This window comes from Mandrillus leucophaeus, unplaced genomic scaffold, assembly GCF_000951045.1.
Source record: "Mandrillus leucophaeus isolate KB7577 unplaced genomic scaffold, Mleu.le_1.0 Scaffold694, whole genome shotgun sequence".
Classification (NCBI taxonomy): domain Eukaryota; kingdom Metazoa; phylum Chordata; class Mammalia; order Primates; family Cercopithecidae; genus Mandrillus; species Mandrillus leucophaeus.
Window position 1 is genome coordinate 1,092,954 of NW_012107519.1, and position 19,271 is coordinate 1,112,224.

Genomic DNA, 19,271 nt, shown 5'->3' on the forward strand with positions numbered 1-19,271 from the left:
AAGAATAAAAACCTTTACTAGAACTTACTGTAAAGCAAAGTTTCTCAGCCTCATCATTATTGAAATTTTGGACTGGATAACTCTTTGTTTTAGGGAGTTATCCTGTGCATTCATCAGCATTGCAGAATGTTTAGCAGCATCCTTGGCCTCTTCTCACTAGAGGCCAGTAGTAGTCCTCAGCTGTGACAACTAAAAAGAGTGTCCAGATATTCCCTTGGGGAAAAATCATCCCTAGTTGAGAACCACTGGTATAAAGGAATGCATGCAAGCATGAATGAATGAATTGATGAATGAATGAATGAATGAATGAGTAAATGATGAACAGACTCATTCAGAAATGCAACAGATTTCCAGATCCTTGACTGATATGGAAGTGGTTCTTTTGGTTTATTCATTTATTCTGATTCTCTGTTCACCAAACATTTATTGAGGGCCTGCTATGGGAAGAGGTCAGGAGTGCTGCTTCATAGCCTGCAATCCTCAGGGGTCCTGGGCTAGGCATTATAGGTTAAGGCTGAAGAAAATATGTATTAGCCTCAGCTTATTGTGCTCTGGAAAGGAGGGCAATTTGAGTGCACATTTTGGATCAAGCTTACCCTGCCTGCAATACCTCCCTGGTTCTTCCCTGCTTTTCTGCCTCTTAATTATCCTTTACAACTGGTTCAGCAGAGAGGGTCCAGAACCAGAGTTCTCTCCCCACACAGCTTTCTTAATGCATCTTACATTGGTCATTTGGCTTTTACATCTACATATGTTATTGGTATTTTAATCCTTTCAATATGTCTGGATTTCCTAAATAAAGGTCTTGAAGAAGTTTATTAGAGGGGGATAAAAGTTCTTAGACAAGAATATAGTTCTAATCCTACTTCTGCCGTCAGTTTAGCTTTCTGACCTGGGCAGGATGCCTAATTGCTGAGGCTTCATCTGTAAAATGGAAATGGTTTTACCTGTTGTACAGCTACCTTCCAAAGATATTAAGAGTGTTAAATAAAATAATGGATAGAAGTATATTTCATACATTCAAAAGCACTATGCAAGTGTAATATACTGGCATTATCAGCATTGGGAATAATAATAACAAACGTCTTGAGGCAGAGACTGTATTTTATATGACTTTGTAGAAACTGCCACATGGCTACATATCTGTAGTAAGCTCCACAAATGATAGTTGGTGATGCTGATGGTGTCTTGTGAAGTGTGGATCTCATTCATTACATAAACTTGTTATCTCTGATTATACACTAGTCAATAAGTAGTTGTAGAGTCAAATTGAATTTCAGATAATCATCCAAGAAGTCTGTATTATTGCTCATGCATATGTATGCTGGCACCTTCCAAAGCTATGAGTTGTAAATATTCTCCGTGAAACATATTTTAAGGATCTAATGGTATCTTATGAATTTTTATTGAGAACGTTAAAGAATATTTTATTTCATACAGGAACACATTAAATAAGGTAGAAATTCTGGTAAGATTTCACTCCGAAGTATATTAAGATTAAAAGTAATGTATTTTCAGCACTTGGATAGATTCTTTTCTTTTTTGGTTTTATTCTGAAAGAAAGTGACACATCGTCTAGAATATAGTAAGAGATTCATCTATCTAAAATACTCATTTTTTCCCAGCTATTGCTTGAGTTTAAAAATTATTTTAGCCAATGTATAAATTCAATTTACTAAAATTTGCTATTGCAAAACTCACAGTTGGTTTTGCCTTCCTGATATTGGCCTATTTCTTGGTAATGCTAAAATTGGACACCATAGTAACAAATTTGTTTTACTAAAAATATTGAGATAACACAAATAAGACATTAAGCAAACTGATGCATTAGCTGAGTTGACCTTTCTTGAAAAATAAATACTAAGGAAATATTTTAAGGGAGTTCCTTTTTGTTTTCTCAACTTAGGTTTCACTTCCAGTCAAATATTGCTTTTGTTTAAAAAGAATTAGGTTAATACCTGTTAAATGTGGTAGTAAAGTTTTACTACATATAATTAAGTTGTAAAACTAAATGGACTTTATGGATATAATCTCCAATATAAGCTTTTATATATTTTAATGAAAAATAACTGACTAGCTTATGGTACTAAATACTATACTAGTTACAAAGCTTTGACATTTTTAGTTTGTTTTTCTAAAATGAGAAATACACGATGAGGTTTTTTAAAAGTTCATAAAAAGAATGATGGATGTTGTATTTAATTAGTATAGCACAGAAATTTTTCTCTAAATAAATTCAGATTCAGAGAACATTTACCGACTGTTTTCTATGGGCCAAATATTGTATTATATTAGCTTCTTCTTCATATATGGTCATTTAATCTTCAAACAATCCAACGATGTCATCTTCAGTAGAGAGAAGAAGAATCTAAAGTCATTGAGTGGAGTAACTGGCATAGAGTTACAAAGTTTAAAAAGTTCCAAAGCTGGAATATAAACCTAAATTTTCTTATTGTGAGGTCAGCGTTCTCACCAGCACATTTATTCAGGATGCTGTGAAATTAGATGCCGTTATGGTAGTATTATAACCTTTCCCAAGTCTCATGTGCTAAGAACTATTGACCTCAGGCAGGACCAACAGACATGTCTATAACTTCTAAAGTTTCCCTGAATTTGACAAAACAATGATTACTTATGGAATGCCTATTTGAAAATGTTTATTGATTACTCTTTTATTTCAATATGGTAGGATGAACTTGAGATTTTCATTGGTTAAAATTGGTGATTTGCTTCTTAAGTTATCATGCAGAGGACAAATATAATATACTCAGTGGTTAGATTGAAACCAAAGCTTCACTTCATTCATTGATTATTTTATTCATCTATACGCTTCTGTTTACAAATGCAAATTCATCAAATGACGAATTTAAAGAGGCATTTCCATAATACTAAACCTACCTTGTGATCAGACATGAGTGATTTTTTTTTTTTTTTAAGTAGCCAGCAGTCCGTTGTTTATTTGTTGGAACTGGCTGAGCCTGGAGTATAAAATATGCTGGGAGCTCTTAGACAGGGCTAGGGAATGATGGGGGACAGTTAGGACAGAATGATTGGCCAGTTCTAGGATGATACCACATTTTAAAACCAAGAGAGCTGGCAAAGTCTCATCCAATTCAATTAGATCCAAGAGATCAGGGCTACTGACAGAGCTTGGTCAAGGCAAGTCTCAGCATTTAATGGGTGTCCTAGTGGATTAGGGAGGTTATAATAATAATAAGTATTACTAATTACTTACCTAATATCCTTTCTGTCTCTCTTCCTTAAAAATGATGGTAGAGACCAGTTGTGGTGGCTCACGCCTATAAGCCCAATAATTTGGGAGGCTGAGACAGAAGGATTGCTTGAGACCAAGAGTTCAAGACCAGCCTGGGCAGCATGGAAACACCCCAACTCTACCAAAAATTAAAAAGTAGCCAAGTATGGTGGCATGCACCTGTAGCCCCAGTAACTTGGGAGGCTGAGATGGGTGGATCACTTGAGCCTGGGAGGTCAAAGCTGCAGTGAGCCATGATTGTGCCATTGCACTCCAGCCTGTGCAACAGAGAGAGACCCTGGCTCAAAAAACAATGGTGGTAGAAACTGATATTTAGCTACAATGTGCATTTTCCCTTCTTCCAGAAGTAGAATTCCCAAATGTTAGCTGGCTGCATGGTCACCTTGAATTTATTTCTCGGCATCCCTTGCAGCTAGGAGCAGCTATGTGATTAAAATCTAGTTAATATGTTCAAGCATAGTGACACATGAAACCATTAGGAAGTATATTTAATATCTCCTGACTCTCTTTCTTCCAGCTATTTGGATTGTACATGCGACAACTGGGCAGGAGCAGCCATTAATGATCATGAAGTGGAAGTCCCATGATGGGATGGTAGAACCATAAGGTAAAAGGAGTCTGAGACCTGGTGATCATGGAGCCTCCAAACCAACCCTAGACCACCTACATTAATGTGAACTTAATCCTAATTAATACACAAATGAAACTCTTATATTATTGTGAGTGGCAGTGTGTCCAACAATAGAACTGTACTCCCCAGCCCCCCTTGAAGCTGTGCATTTCAATGTGTCATTGAAATAAAGTAGAAATTGTGCAGAATTCTGAAAATAGTTCTTAGAAGGGATATAGACAGTTGGAGAAAGTCCCTTGGGTCTTCTTTGCTGATTCTTTTCTGCTGTCTGAAATGTGGATGTGATGAGTGGCACTCCAACAGCAATTTTGGACCACGAGAGTCCTCGAGAAGCAGAAAGATAGGAGGAGGCTGAGTTCCTTGATGACTTTGTGAATCCAACTTACCAGTATGGGACCACATACTTTTGAACTTCTTTTACACAAATAAACAAATCTTTTGGTATTTAAGCCACTTTATTCTGGGTTTTCTATTAACCTATTTGATAGAGAGGTTCATCAGAGTTAACTGGAAGGCACAGGAAACATGAATCAGCAACAGAGAACTGGGATGTGTGACTTTTGTCTAGTCTGGTTGGGAAACTAGAGTGGAAGGTGCAACCAGGAATCTGGCAGACTAGTCAGGTTCAATGTTGAAACTCCAGCCCAATGCATGGGTGTGAACCATCTGGGTCACAATCACTGATGGGGAAGAAGCAGCTATTGTGCTGTCAGGCCAGGTATTCCTTGTGCAGTAGACAGCTGGCCTTGCAAGGGCCAGACATGGGTTGAGCAGAGGCAGAGGCAGGCAGAGCTGACATAGCCCATGCCTGTTTCAGAGATGGTGAAAGCAGAACTATTCTGCTGAGCCTCTCTTTCTCTTCTTGGGGCTGTCTGTAAGCAGCTGGCTGACTCTAATATCCAGGCTTGTGAGAATCAGCTCTGTTCCTCTCTCTGTCGTGTGTGGGCCAGCTGCATCCCCACTGGTCCTCATTTCCCCTGCACTGAGCTCATTCACTCCCTGGGGATTAATTTGACTGTGAATACTGTGGACTCTGAAGTGTGGGAAAACTGGAGACACAAACAACAGAAGCCTTAATGCTACAGGGGCAGAGAGTAGCATCTTTTTTTCGGTTAGCATCACATGAGACCTGGCAGGCTGTTTTGTTGCTGGTGACATTCCGTAATCAAAGACACTTCTACCCAGTGACTCAGGGAGGCAGCCTGCTGCTGAGCAAAGAGGAGGCAGGTCTGCAAGCTGGAGTTCAGAGAAACTTAGGATCGTATGAGAACGATCAGTCCAGAGCTCTCAGAATCAAAGAGGTAAGGTGAGTGGAGGCACACTGTGAAACAGAGAACAACATGAAGATTATTGTCATTTTATTAATGAAGAGAGTAACAACACAAGCAATTCTCTTCCCCATCATTACTGAGAAGATGCCTTCTTGTTAATTTCTTCCCATCAAGGCTGCCTTGGGATTCATTGTAAACAAAGTTCTTGTAGACTTGTTTTAAAATTGGGGGACAGAGATATTTAGATTGATTTGCCTCAAAATCTCTACCTTCCCCAGAATGACCTGTACAGAATGCTATTGCAAACGTAACTGACAACTCAGTATACCTTCAAAATTGACCATGCTAATGACGGGATATACTAATTGTGTATAATACACAGTAATCATGTGCCTCATGCACATGCTAAGCCCATTTACTATTATCTACCTCATATCTAAAAGTCTCTTATACTGTTTATATGTGTTATGTGAAGAAATAGAGATAGAATAATTTTGGGAAACATTGGGTTAAACGAAGCTGAGCTGAAAAATTGTTACTGAGGGTGTGAGACCGGGAGAGGTGAGCTGCCTACTGTGAGTTCTGAAGCGAGGGTTTTCATTGCTTCCTGGAAGGAATTTGGCAGGATGGATAATTATTTTCTCTGCCTCCATTGGTTGGAAAACAGGCTTCTAACCTAGGCTTGCCTCTTCAAATGCTTTCTCCTGAAATGGTTCATCGGCGGAATGTCACAAAGGGAAAGGGAGAGATGAGATGACTTGCAGTGGCCCTGGCCATGCCCGAGCCAGGTGATTTCAGTGATTTTCTGCCTCTGACACTCTTGGTTTTCCAGTCTTCTCACCTATTCTGGTAGTTACTTCCAATCCTCTCTGTGATTCCCTTTTTTCTTTGGTTAGGTAGCATTTGTCTGGCTGCCTACAGCTAGGAACATTTATTAATGCAGAACTGAAGTGAAGTTCCTTACTGCTCAACTCTCACAACCTTTAATATACTAGATGCAAATTAAAGTTCATAATTCTCCAGAACAGGGCTCAGGAAGGTGGCATTTTCTAAAAGCATTTGATCCAGAAACCCTGCCTCCACACCCACATCCACCTCCCAACGGACTCCCAATTTCTCATTTTTTTTTTTTTGAGACAAGGTCTCACTCTGTCACCCAGGCTGGAGTGCAGTGGTACGATCTCAGCTCACTGCAAGCTCTGCCTCCCAGGTTTAAGTGATTCTCCTGCCTCAGCCTCCCGAGCAACTGGGATTACAGGTGCATGCCACTACTGCCCAGCTAATTTTTGTATTTTTAGTAGAGACAGGGTTTCACCATGTTGGCCAGGTTGGTCTTGAACTCCTGACCTCAAATGATCCACCTGCCTCGGCCTCCAAAAGTACTGGGATTACAGGCGTGAGCCGCTGCACCCAGCCCCCACAACTTCTCTTAGCATTAGTCTTCTGCTGAACCACTGAACACATTGGGGGAAATGCTGATTTAGTGAGTCACTGCTTAGTTGATCAGAAAACATCTTGGTGGTACAGAAGAGTTCATTTAACTAGAAAAGGTAAATAATTTTCTTCCTGCTTGTAATAAATCCGTGATCTTATAATAGATTATGTTCTTATGATGGATTTGTAGTGAATGCTTCTCTCGACGACCATCAGTGGCCTCACTCTCATACATTGTCTCATGTCTAGCCTCTGTTCTGGCCATGAGATCCCAGGACTATTGTGGATGCTTGTGGAGCAATTTGTAGAAGCCAAAATACATCTTATTTTTACCTGACCCATTACATCTGCTAATGACTTAGGTCAACTGGGTAAGCAATGTGGTCATTCATAATTAATTTTGCTGTTCATTATAGCCAATTATTTTAACTGCTGGATCATTTGTATCTTTATACAATCTGCAGTCTTCCAGGAACATACACAAGCTTAATGGATTGTATAATGTGCATTCCCTGATCCATGATTAACATGCTGTTTAATGAGTACAATTTTAAGAAAGTTTAAAACTTTAGGTCCCTGGCTTCTTCTACAAAACCAGGCACTGGAATGAAAAGTTTGCAACAGTAATGAGTTTTGAATACTTTACATGAAAGGTTATTCTTACATAAATGAGATTCTCCTTGCAAGCTAGGAACATCCCACCCTTACATAGCCATCCGGAGATGCCATTGAGCAGGCCAGCACTGGGAAACACAATATTAATGCCAAGTTTGGGTTTACAATACTGGATACTCTGATTTAGTAGGTCCAGGATGTGTGAGGCATGAGCTCTTCCAAAAAATGTACCAGGAAATTCTGACACAGAGGTTTGTGGTTTGCACTTCTGGAAATACTAAAATTTTTTGAGATTTCTGAAGTGTGCAAGGAACTGGCTCCCCCAGCTGGGAAAACTGAAGGCCTAGTGATTGTTCAAGGACAACTGAGCACTAACTAGTTTCTCTCTCTGGAGAAGGATATGGGTTTGCTAAAGCTGGATTTGGTTCAAGAACCAGGAGAATCCAATATTTGTAAACGTTTCCTTAATGCAAGCACATAGAGTGTTAGTTTAAGTTTGTCTGGAATGGAAAGTTTGTCTGGAATCTTGGCTATGGAAGGCTGTGGTGTAGCAAAAACTGAGCTTTCCAGGTTTCATTAGAGCTTACTTTGTGTTGATGCTGTCTCCAACAGCTGGCCATGTCTCCCTTTGAGCAGTTCCAGGAACCATGAGAAACTATGCTGAAATATGTTGTACCTGCTTCTGTGTGTGTGGCTGTCATGCTTCCAATACGTTTCTGTATCTTGGCGAGGGACACTGAGCACTTAATCCAATGTGATAGACTGGTATATGTGTGTGAGCCCAAAATGCTGGGGAGTGAAATGATGGACCACTTTTATCTTACTCTAGTTCTTGACCCCTCCCATTGAAGTGCCAGGAGAAGGATGATGGTTAATAATAAGCATCATTCATGCAATCGCATAACAATTTCTGAGTATTTGGCTTTGCTTCTTACTGGTAAGTCTGGGCAGTTACTTAACTTTTGCAGTTTCTCAGCTAAAAAATAACCTAATGGCCGGGCGCGGTGCCTCAAGCCTGTAATCCCAGCACTTTGGGAGGCCGAGACGGGCGGATCACGAGGTCAGGAGATCAAGACCATCCTGGCTAACACGGTGAAACCCCGTCTCTACTAAAAAATACAAAAAACTAGCCAGGCGAGGTGGCGGGCGCCTGTAGTCCCAGCTAATGTAGTCCCAGCTACTCGGGAGGCTGAGGCAGGAGAATGGCATAAACCCGGGAGGCGGAGCTTGCAGTGATCTGAGATCGGGCCACTGCACTCCAGCCTGGGCGACAGAGCGAGACTCCGTCTCAAAAAAAAAACAAAAAAAAAAACAAAAAAACCTAATAATGGTACTCCACTTTTAGGGCTGTTGGTAGGATTCAATGTGATAAAGCATGTAAAGTATTTAACGTGCTTCCTGGCTTATGGGACCCAAACGATGTTAGCCATCTCCCTTCTTCCTTTCCCTCTCTTATCTCTTTCTCTCTGGACTTCCCTGCCCACCCCATTTCCTGACACCTTCTCCTAAGCGACAGGCAGTTCTGTAATTTCTATTTTAAGAAGGACGTTTGGGTTATGTAAACAGGTTGGAAGATGAAGAGGAATGAACTAGGGAAACGATCTTAAGGTTGAGTTTGCCAAGTACAGTTTTCCCTTGGATTATGTGTTTATTCGGGATGGCTCAGGATGAGACACTGCAGTGCCCACAAGGCATTCCTTGGCACCACCAGGTTCTACGCCACAGACCTTGGGAGACACAAAGGTTTTGGATACACTCCCTTTCCTTAAGGACTATGGCCTAGGGAGACATTTGTGATTTGGTTGGCTACTCAGTACATAAGGCAATTTATACTACTTATGTTAAAACAGAGGTACTCTTGGCTGTGGAAGCATAGAGAAAGGAGCAATGAATTATTGAACAATGTATTATCTCTATATTCAGAATCAGAAATAAAAGGATCTGTCTGCTAAAAATGACAATACATTCATATGTATATTGCATCAGGTAGATGATTAGGGAATATATAAGCAAAGGCAATACTTATGTATCAAAGTATATCTACAGGATCAGGGAGAGAGTGGTAGCAAAAAGGATCTGAAGAACTTCTTCACTACAGAAGAGTTCTGATTTCACACACAAAGCCTTGTTAAGAGAGTTCTGCTCTCATGCAGAAGTCGTGAAGGTGAAGTTGAGACGCACCAGGGGAAACCAGTGTTTGCCTTTAGTTGTAGGCAATAAATTGTGTGGGAAATGCCAATTTCAAAATCCCTCCTTTCTACATGATTCAATGTGAGTAAGACAGAATCGTTGTCGTTGACTATAAAATCCATCTCAAAGACTCAAAAATCATTAATGTCCAATAATACTGATTTGTTTTCTGTTAAATCTGGGTCTTGTGGCTTCTATAAGTCTTTCCTTTGGCAGAAAATTCAATAATTTATTATCACTGAAGGTAAAAATAGTCTCAAAAATGTTTAGTTTGGCTTTGGTGTTATACACATTTAGTTCATAAAATTCTAGTTGTGTCTCCATCATTCTTTACTGGAGAATTAATTAAGTTTCTCATTTCTGCAATTTACAACTTGACTATGTTTTTGTTGGAAGTCTGGTGGGAATTCTGATTTATTTTTGGTCTTCACTTTATGGGAACAATTTCTATGTTAAAACTTTCAGAATAGAGAATCACAGGACAATAATGCTATGATATGGCAACGAGTTTTTCTTGCTTATTTGTTTTAATGAAAATAAGATTGGCAACACCAAAATCTGAGAGAATTAAAAACGAACAAACTTCTTCCTGGAAGTTTTCATCTGAAAAAAATTGTGCTGATTTTCAGACGGAAATCTCACATCTCAAAGTATTTTTTATTGAACAACAAATACTATCTTATCCAGCAGTTAAAAAAAAAAATTCCACAATATAAAGATATTCACTGGGGAAGGTTCACAGAACACATAGGCATGGAATTTTGAGAGAACCGTAGGAAAATTGCATTTTTAATGAGCTCAAAATGCAAATAACAGAATGCAAGCTCATTAGTTTAAGGTAGTATCCCAATTTGGACACAAAGTTTGATTCGATTGAAACTTAGAGCAGGGGTCCCTATCCCCCAGGCTGAGGTCCAGTACTGGTCTATGGTCTATTAGGAGCCTGGCTGCGCAGCAGGAGGTGAGTGGTGGGCAAGTGAGCATTACTGCCTGAGCTCTGCCTCCCGTCAGATCAGCGGCGGCATTAGATTCTTAGAGCAGTGCGAACCCTATTATGAACTGCACAATATGAGGGATCTAGGTTGTGCACTCCTTATGAGAATCTAATGCTTGATGATCTGAGGTGGAACAGTTTCATCCTGAAACTATCCCCCAACAACCTCCCTGGTCCATGGAAAATTTGTCTTTCATGAAACTGGTCCCTGATGTCAAAAAGGCTGGGACCACTGACTTAGGGGATTTTTAAGAGGATAGAAACTTCCTGAGGCAGACCCTGTTGGTGTCAACGTTCACTGAGAAGGCACACTCATTCTAACCCAGGTGGGATCCAGGTTGCTGATTTCTTTCTGTCCATGCGCTTGAAAATTAGGAGCACTATTTGAGAGAATAGCATATTTGAAAAACAGAAGAGGCTAAATCAGATGGAGCCTATAGTACATTTTCAATGTGTTATAAGTAATAATAAGTGTCACTGAAGAGACCAGTCCTGTCTGGGCGCTGTGGCTCATTCCCGTAATTTCAGCACTTTGGGAGGCCGAGGTGGGCAGATCACCTGAGGTCAGGAGTTTGAGACCAGCTTCGCCAACATGGTGAAACTCCATCTCTACTAAAAAATATGAAAATTAGCTGGGTGTGGTGGTATGCGCCCGTAATCCCAGATACTTGGGAGGCTGAGGCTGGAGAATTGCTTGAGCCTGGGAGGCGGAGGTTGCAGTGAGCTGAGATTGCAATACTGCACTCCAGCCTGGGCAACAGAGGGAGATTCGTTCTCAAAAAAAAAGAGACCAGTCCTTGCCTTCTCAGACATATCCCTGTAATAAGATTCTCTCTCCAGATCCCCCAGTGTGTCCTGTTTTTACAAGGGACCTCCTTTTTACCTACCGAACACCTGACAGAAGGGGACCCAGTCACAGCTTGGGATGAGCCAATCCAATTGCCGCTCTGAAGATTTGAACAGAGAGACCCTAGAGAGTTTTCCAAGTATTGGGGCTGCAGGAAGAGGCATGTGTCTGTCTATGTAATGCTCGAAGGTGTGCATGAGCTGAGAAGCCATGAGGAAATAGAGAAAGGCACTGCTCTGGCTTGAAACACTGACTTTGTGATCTCTGAGGAGATGCTGGGGTAGTCTTGGTGTCTGCTTGCACCTCTGGTTCTGAGGAAGCCGTGTGTCCCTCCATGTGCTGCCCCTGGATTTTGTGCACTCCCCTGTATCCTTACAAACATGCCTGCTACGGGTTTGCCTGGGATGACTATGTTTGTCACTCACAATTACTACAGTTTGTCCAAGATGGAAATGGGGTCAGCAGGGCCATTGTTTCTCCTTTTAAAACAAACTGCTTTTTTTTTTTTTTTTTTTTTTGAGACAGAGTCTCGCTCTGTTGCCAGGCTGGAGTGCAGTGGCACGATCTCGGCTTACTGCAACCTCTAACTCCCCGGTTCAAGCAATTCTCCTGCCTCAGCCACATGAGTAGTTGGAACTGCAGGTGAGCGCCACCACACCCAGTTAATTTTTGTATTTTTAGTAGAGACAGGGTTTCACCATGTTGGCTAGGATGGCCTCTATCTCCTGACCTCATGATCTACCGGGCTTGGCCTCCCAAAGTGCTGGGATTACAGGTGTGAGTCACCGCGTCCAGCCAAAACATACTGCTTTATATGTATGCATGACATTTATAACAGTTATTTGCAAGAGTTGAATATGAAGATGCGGTTGTCAAAACAGAAAGAGAACATTTTTTTCTGTTGGAATTAAGTGGGTCCCAACTCCTCCGATGACCCTTGAATGCAGTTTGTCAAAAAGGGGCTGGGTGTGGTGGCTCACACCTTTAATCCCAGCACTTTGGCAGGCCAAGGCTGGCGGATTACTTGAGGTCGGGAGTTTGTGACTAGACTGGCCAACACGGTGAAACCCTGTCTCTACTAAAAATACAAAAATTAGCTGGGCATGGTGGTGCGTGACTGTAATCCCAGCTACTCAGGAGGTTGAGGCACGAGAATTGCTTCAACCTGGGAGGTAGAGATTGGAGTGAGCCAAGATCACGCCACTGCACTCCAGCCTGGGAGGCAGAGTGAAACTGTGTCTCAGAAAAAAAAAAAAAAAAAGAAAAAAGAGAGCAGGCCATCTTCAAGTGCTAAGACCCTTCCCATTTCTCAATGAACCTGCAGCTCAGTCAGGGAGACAAAAGTAACACCTGCAACAACCGGAGAACAGTAACAATGTTCATGGCAGGAATAATGACATGCTACGTCATGTGCTACTGACCAGATGTGAACTCAGTCAGAGGAGGGGAAGTCAGAACAGACTGCAGCTGCCGGAAATGACTGAAGGAGGCAAGAGGTAGCTGCAAAAAAGGAGGGCTCAGCTCCTGAGTGTGGAGTGGAGTGGAGTTAGGGTGGAGGAGGGTGTCAGTGGGCACAGGGAGGTAGCATGAACCATATGTCTGTGAGTGGATAGTCCATGTGTGAGTGAGTGCGTGCCAAGTGTCTCTGCAGATAGGGCCCCACCTCACCTTGAACCTACAGTCCACTTGGACAGACAAGACATGCAGAGATGAAAATGCATCAGAAATGGACTGTAAGGCATGACATAGCCAAGAGCCAAAGACATGTCCTGAGAAGGAAGAGTTCTTTACAATCTAGGTGAGGGGTGGGTTGGCTGGAACACATGGAACAGAATAGACATACTGAAAACTGGTGAGCATTGGAGTGGTTTGGAAACGAGGCCGGCAAAGCCAGTGGGCCAGATGATGAGAGGTGTGAACCTAGGCTTGCAGTAAGGAATGACGGGACTTTTCAAACTTCTTTTGGGAATGGAAGCTTTTTTTTGAGACAGAGTCTTGCTCTGTTACCCAGGCTAAAGTGCAGTGGCATGATCTCGGCTCCCTGCAACCTCCACCTCCCGGGTTCAAGTGATTCTCCTGCCTCAGCCTCCCGAGTAGCTGGGATTACAGGCGTGTGCCACCATGCCTGGCTAATTTTTCTATTTTTAGTAGAGACGGGGTTTCACCATGTTAGCCAGGCTGGTCTCGAACTCCTGGTCTCAGGTGATCCACCCACCTTGGCCTCCCAAAGTGCTGAGATTACAGGTATGAGCCACCATGCCCGCCTGAAGCTTTTTCTAAAAAAAAAAAAAAAAAAAAAATCGTAAGTGGAAGCTCAGTACATGAGACAGATGAAACAGATAAGTTCTGGGTGAAGGGGAAAGTGAGTCCAGGAGCCAAATTCCATGATCCCCACCCTACCCTTGAGGTCTGTTCACCATATCTAGGTGTACCTCTGGAAACTGCTTGAAAGTCCAGACCAGCGGAAACCAGTAGGGAGTTGCAAATGGTAGATGATTGGGCGTATAGCCTCACAGGGAGCTTATTGCAGGGTGAACTGGCATAGGAAAAGAGTAAGGAGAGGTGAACAAAAGAGGTCACTGTGAAGGAATTCAGGTGTGAGGTGCTGAGGGCCTGGGAGTGGGGGTGGGGGAGAGGAAGAGGGAAGGGGAGGAGCGGAGACCCATCTCTTATTTCCAGTATCTTTATCTAAGCTGATCATTATACCTTAAATTCCATTTTCAGTACTGGGGCTCATAATCTATTTGGAATATTGAGTGAGGAGTTTTGAACCCATCCCTAAACTGTCGTCCTTCTGATAGGAATAAAGAAACATTAACAGATGAGCACTGCAACTGCTTAATTCTAGGGGTCCAACTCATGGGTGTTCCTTCTAGAATCATACCTGTCTTTCCTCTTCCAGATGTAAGCCACCTTTTATGTATTTTTGACATTTTGCAGTTTCCTGCTTAGGAGGAAGGTGTGCTTCCCAAGGGGTTACATTAAATTGAATTGATTGTCAGGTAGAATTGAAGAGTTACAACAAAAAAGGAAGCAGGCCATATTCAAATCTCCAGCTCTTTATGTTCATATACATTTGTCTTTTCTGCTTCCAAATTAAGTCTCCACTGGTTTTGTCTGGTCAGCCTAGCTTTCTTTCCATCCTGAAACACTGAGGCACTCGAGCTGATTTCAGTGAGCTGGGAGGTTGCAATGACACAGCCCCTAAGGGGGCCACTGATGGACTCACCCATTCGTCAACGTCAGTCTTCTTCATTAACCAAGCTGAGCTTATTGACATATCTTAGCAACCAGTCCACATTTGCCTGTATTGAAGAAATTTGGTGCATGGGAAAATAACATTGGTCCATCATGAAGGACTAATATGTGAGGCTCAGACAGCGAGTTCCTAAATGGTCAGATTTACATTGTAGTTAAGAACCTAGATAAGGAAATCCACATACTAAAAATAGAAAAGGACAAAAAACAAACCAAAAAAAACACCAAAAACCAAACTTCTGACCTTACCTTTCAAGATGGCCATTATTTGCTCGTTGAAGACCAAGATTCCCTTATGAAATTAAATGGGGGAAACACCCCCTGGAGCCAATGTTCTCAAGCTTAACGCCCTTGATCCTACCTCCGTGCCCATCTCTTGCTGGAATGTCTTTGCTTCCATTTTGATGGAATCCTATCAAAACTCCACGGCCTGGTCTCCGTGCTGCTTTTCTCTCGCTTTTCTCTCTTGTGACGATTTTCCTCCGGTATCCCTTAACAGGCATTCTCCTTCTTTTGTCTTCCTTTAGAGTTTTGAAATGTGCTTAGAAGACATCTCCTCCTCTTCCTCCTCCTCCTCCTCCTCCTTCTTTTCTTCTTTATATTAGATACATTACTTATAAACTCTAGTAAGGTAGAGATTGATAAATAATGGGCAAACCATGGGCACTGGGATCAGGTGGATCTGAGTTCAAATTCTAGCTCCATCACCTAGAATCTGGGCTTGCGAACTCTGTTTCTGCTATGCCCCACTATGCCATCCGTTAGACAGAGATTAGAGTAACTACCTCCCAAGGTGACTGAGAGACTGCAAGCCATCCGGAATGTGAAGCCCAAGCTTGGCACCCGATTTCTGGCAGTCGCCTACTGAGTATCAGGTCCCTGCCTTTTCTATACTTCACATCAAGTAGCGTAGTTCCCTAAAGTGTTAAGGTGCTCAGTAACATTTTTTTTTAATTGAATTAAAGAGAAGATTAGTTTTGGGACTTTGCCAGACACATTATCTCTTTTCAGACCTGTTAGTACCACTTAGTGCCTCTAAATAATAATTGGCAAAATATACCAGAAAGCAAAAATACTGTTTCACATTTTTGTGGTAAGGCACAGGCCCATTTATTGGGGTGCAGCAGCCAAACAGAAAACATGATGAGGCCATTTTCTCTTGCATTCTTCTGCCTCAGTCCTAGAGGCTGTGCTCTTTTTTTTCGGGCTTATGAGCCCCTCTGATGGAGAAACCATGATCGGGGTGCCAGACCCTGTGGTAGTTAGAGCCAGAAAACAGGGAGAAAGCAGGCTCGGGTCTGTGTGTGGGCGCAGAGAAGATAAAAGGCTCCTGCCTTGGTAAACCTGACTTCCTGACATGGTTCAGATGCTTAAGAAGTGCACTGCATAAAACCCTAATGGAGCTTCTCTGAAGTGCCTGAGGATAGAGAATAAAGTGCCTGATCCACACCTAGAGAACCACTTTCTTCAGAGGGTTCTGACATTTTATCGTTAGCTGTTTTCATACTTAGGCTTTAAAATCATAAACACGTATCTATCTTGGAAGGTTTCCTGATTTGAAAAAGTAATACTTGTTCATTGCAGGCAATTTGAAAAGTACAGAAGAGCAGAATGATATATCTAAATGTTAACATAGCTTTAACTTACAGAAATGATTACATACTATGAATACTTTTGTGTAGACTATATTTGTATCTAAACAATTTATTGTGCTCATTTTCCCATGTCAGTAAATTTTCTTCTACAACACCATGTAGTATTCTATCACATGAAAGTTCCAAGTTTCACTTTTCCAATTTCCTAGAGCTGGACATTTAAAATAATTTTGAGATAAATATCTTTTTGTATATACTCTTTCACATGTTCTCTTTGGAAAAATTCCAAGAAAGGGATTGCTAGATAGAAGGGGGTAAATTCCTAGGAAAAAGGATTGCTAGCTCCTAGGAAAAAGGATTGCTAATTTACCCTAAAAGAACATGCGATATAATTGTTGACAAACTGCAACTTTTATGCCAATTTTTATTCCCCTATTGTTCAATATTTAAGTGATTTTCAATTTGTTACAATAGTAAGTTATAATGTGATGAACATACTTGGATATGACTTTTTTTTTTTTTACACATCTACTGTTTTCTTAGGTTAAAAATCCTCACAAATACAATTGCAGTATCAAAGATATAAACATTTTTGAAGCTTTTCATCCATATTGCCAAATTTTCTTATAGAAAAAGGGATAACTCTCACCCCCAGTGATTAGAATGCCATTTATTTCTCAAGATGTTTGCTAGCTAGCATGCAGCTTGTCATTTAAAAAAAATTTGCTAATGAGACAGTCCAAGAATAGTAGCTTAGTATTTTGATTTGTATTTCTTTGACTGTTAATGAAACTAAACATAATTTTTTGTTTTAGCCTTAAGATTTATTAATACAGAGCTCAGCTTTACAAGTAGTTTTTTCAATGTTAGAATTAGACCACAAAGTTTTTATTTTGGATGAATTAATTAGCTTCGATGCCATTACTCAATAACTATTTATTGAGCACTGACTATATGCAGGATGGTGTGACAGCCACAGTGAGGATGCTGCAGGTGAGAAAAGGTGAGTTCCTGTTCCTAAGACATTACTCTGCTTCAGAGAAAAGACAGATACACGCAAATAGATAATTTAAAATGGGAAACGTTGTATATTTTATTTATTTAACATTTATAGTATCTAAAAGGAATTTGATAATATAAAATGATCTGAGACTACTAACAACAAATGGCTTAGAACCAATAAAACCATTAAGACAGAGATTAAGAATGGAATTTACCCTGAGCTTTAAATAAAAAGCTATTAATTAACAATGCATGCAATTTAACTCCATGCTTCTTAGCACTGATGGGAAATGTGTAGGGTCATGTAGCTGTCATTAGCTACTAAAAGGATGTGTGCAAGTTTGTTAGAAAGGACGCAATCTCCTATTGTACTCATGAAAGAGCTCTCACATAGGTGTTTCTATAAGGAGCACAGAACCACATAATGAACACTGTTTTTGATAGGATTATTTAAAAAATTCAGTCTTCATATGACTGTTGTTTAAATAGTGACTTGCACCCCACAAAATGTGTTTTATTACCATAGTGGCCCATAGTAAACCGTAGTGTTACACTGTAGTGCAGAGGTATCCAATCTTTTGGCTTCCCTGAGTCACATTGGAAGAAAAAGAAATATCTTGGGCCACCCATGAAGTACACTAATACTAACAATAGCTGATGAGCTAAAAAAAAAACTGTAAAAAAAATCTCATAACATTTTTAGAAAGTTTATGAATTCGTGTTGGGCCGCATTCAAAGCTATCTTGTGGCCCACAGGCTGCAGGTTGGGCAAGCTTGCTGTAGTGCTTAGTATTTCTTAGGGAAGTTAGGCATATGCCTTTTCTGAGAATCTGATTTAGTACAAGGGTACAGCCTTAAGAATATAGGGTCAGATTGACAAGCATAAATCTTTTGCCAACTTATTTCACAATCGGTTGTTGCAATTAGTACTTTGACAGGCACTGTACCAATGATTTAAGATGATTAAAAATGACAAAAACATGAGATTGCTAATGCCCTCAACCCAGAGTATAGGTGTTCAGCTATTGACCATAATTCGTTTTCTGTGTTTCATTTATTTGTTCATTCTACAAATGTTCAGTAAGTTCAAGAAACTAAGCAAGGGTCTACACTACAGGAGATTGTAATTTGTTTGGAAGAAGACAAACACATAGTTTAAAATAATGAGGTGTAAGTATTCATATGCAGAGAGGCACAGAAGAAAAAGGAAGTCTATGTGTCTTGGGGTGTGATGTCAAGAGGCTTGAGAGGAGATGACATTTGACATAGGTTTGCAAAGTTGAATAGAAAAGATGAGAAAGGACTTCTAGGTAAAGGGCACAACATATACAAAAGCACGGATGTATAAAACTACAAAAAGTGTCAGAAAAAGATAAGCAGACAGGTGTTGGGGGTGGGGAATGTGGCGTTTGCCAAGCCAGGTTGGGTGATTTCTATCCTCTAGACCTGTGCTGGCACAAGTCACATGGGGCTAATTAGAATTAGTCATAATTAAAAATTCATTTCCTCAGTTATACTAGCCATGTTTCAAATGCTCTATAGCCACATGTGGCTAGGGGTAACCGTGCTGGAGAGCACAGACATAGAAGTTTCCACCATCGCAGGAAGTTTGTTGGATAGCACCACTGGAGACAATGGAGTGCTCAGGAACACTATTAAAAAGTGTAGTGATATGACCCGACTGGGGATCTTAGTAACATTGAATTGAAAAGGAAGTGAGGTGAGGCCAGGCACAGTGGCTCACACCTGTAACCCTAGCACTTTGAGAAACTGAGGAGGGAGAGTTGCTTGAAGCCAGGAGTTGGAGACCAGCCTAGGCAACATAGTGAGACCCTATCTCTACAAAAAGTAAAAAACTTAGCTGGGTCTGGTGGTGCAGGCCTGTAGTCCCAGCTACTTGGGAGGCTGAGGTGGGAGGATCGCTTGAGCCCAAAAGTTTGAGTCTGCAGTGAGTTATGATTACGCCACTGTACTCCAGCCTGGGTGACAGAGACCCCATCTCTAAAAAATTTTTAAAAAGAGGAAGTGAGGGTACAGTTGAGAGAAAATGAGTGACAGTGGTAACGGAGAAATGGGTACAATCTAAGACATTTGGAAGCAATAGTACTTGTTACCAATTGATGGATGGAAAGTGGGGGGAGTTAAAAGTAATAGTGCTAT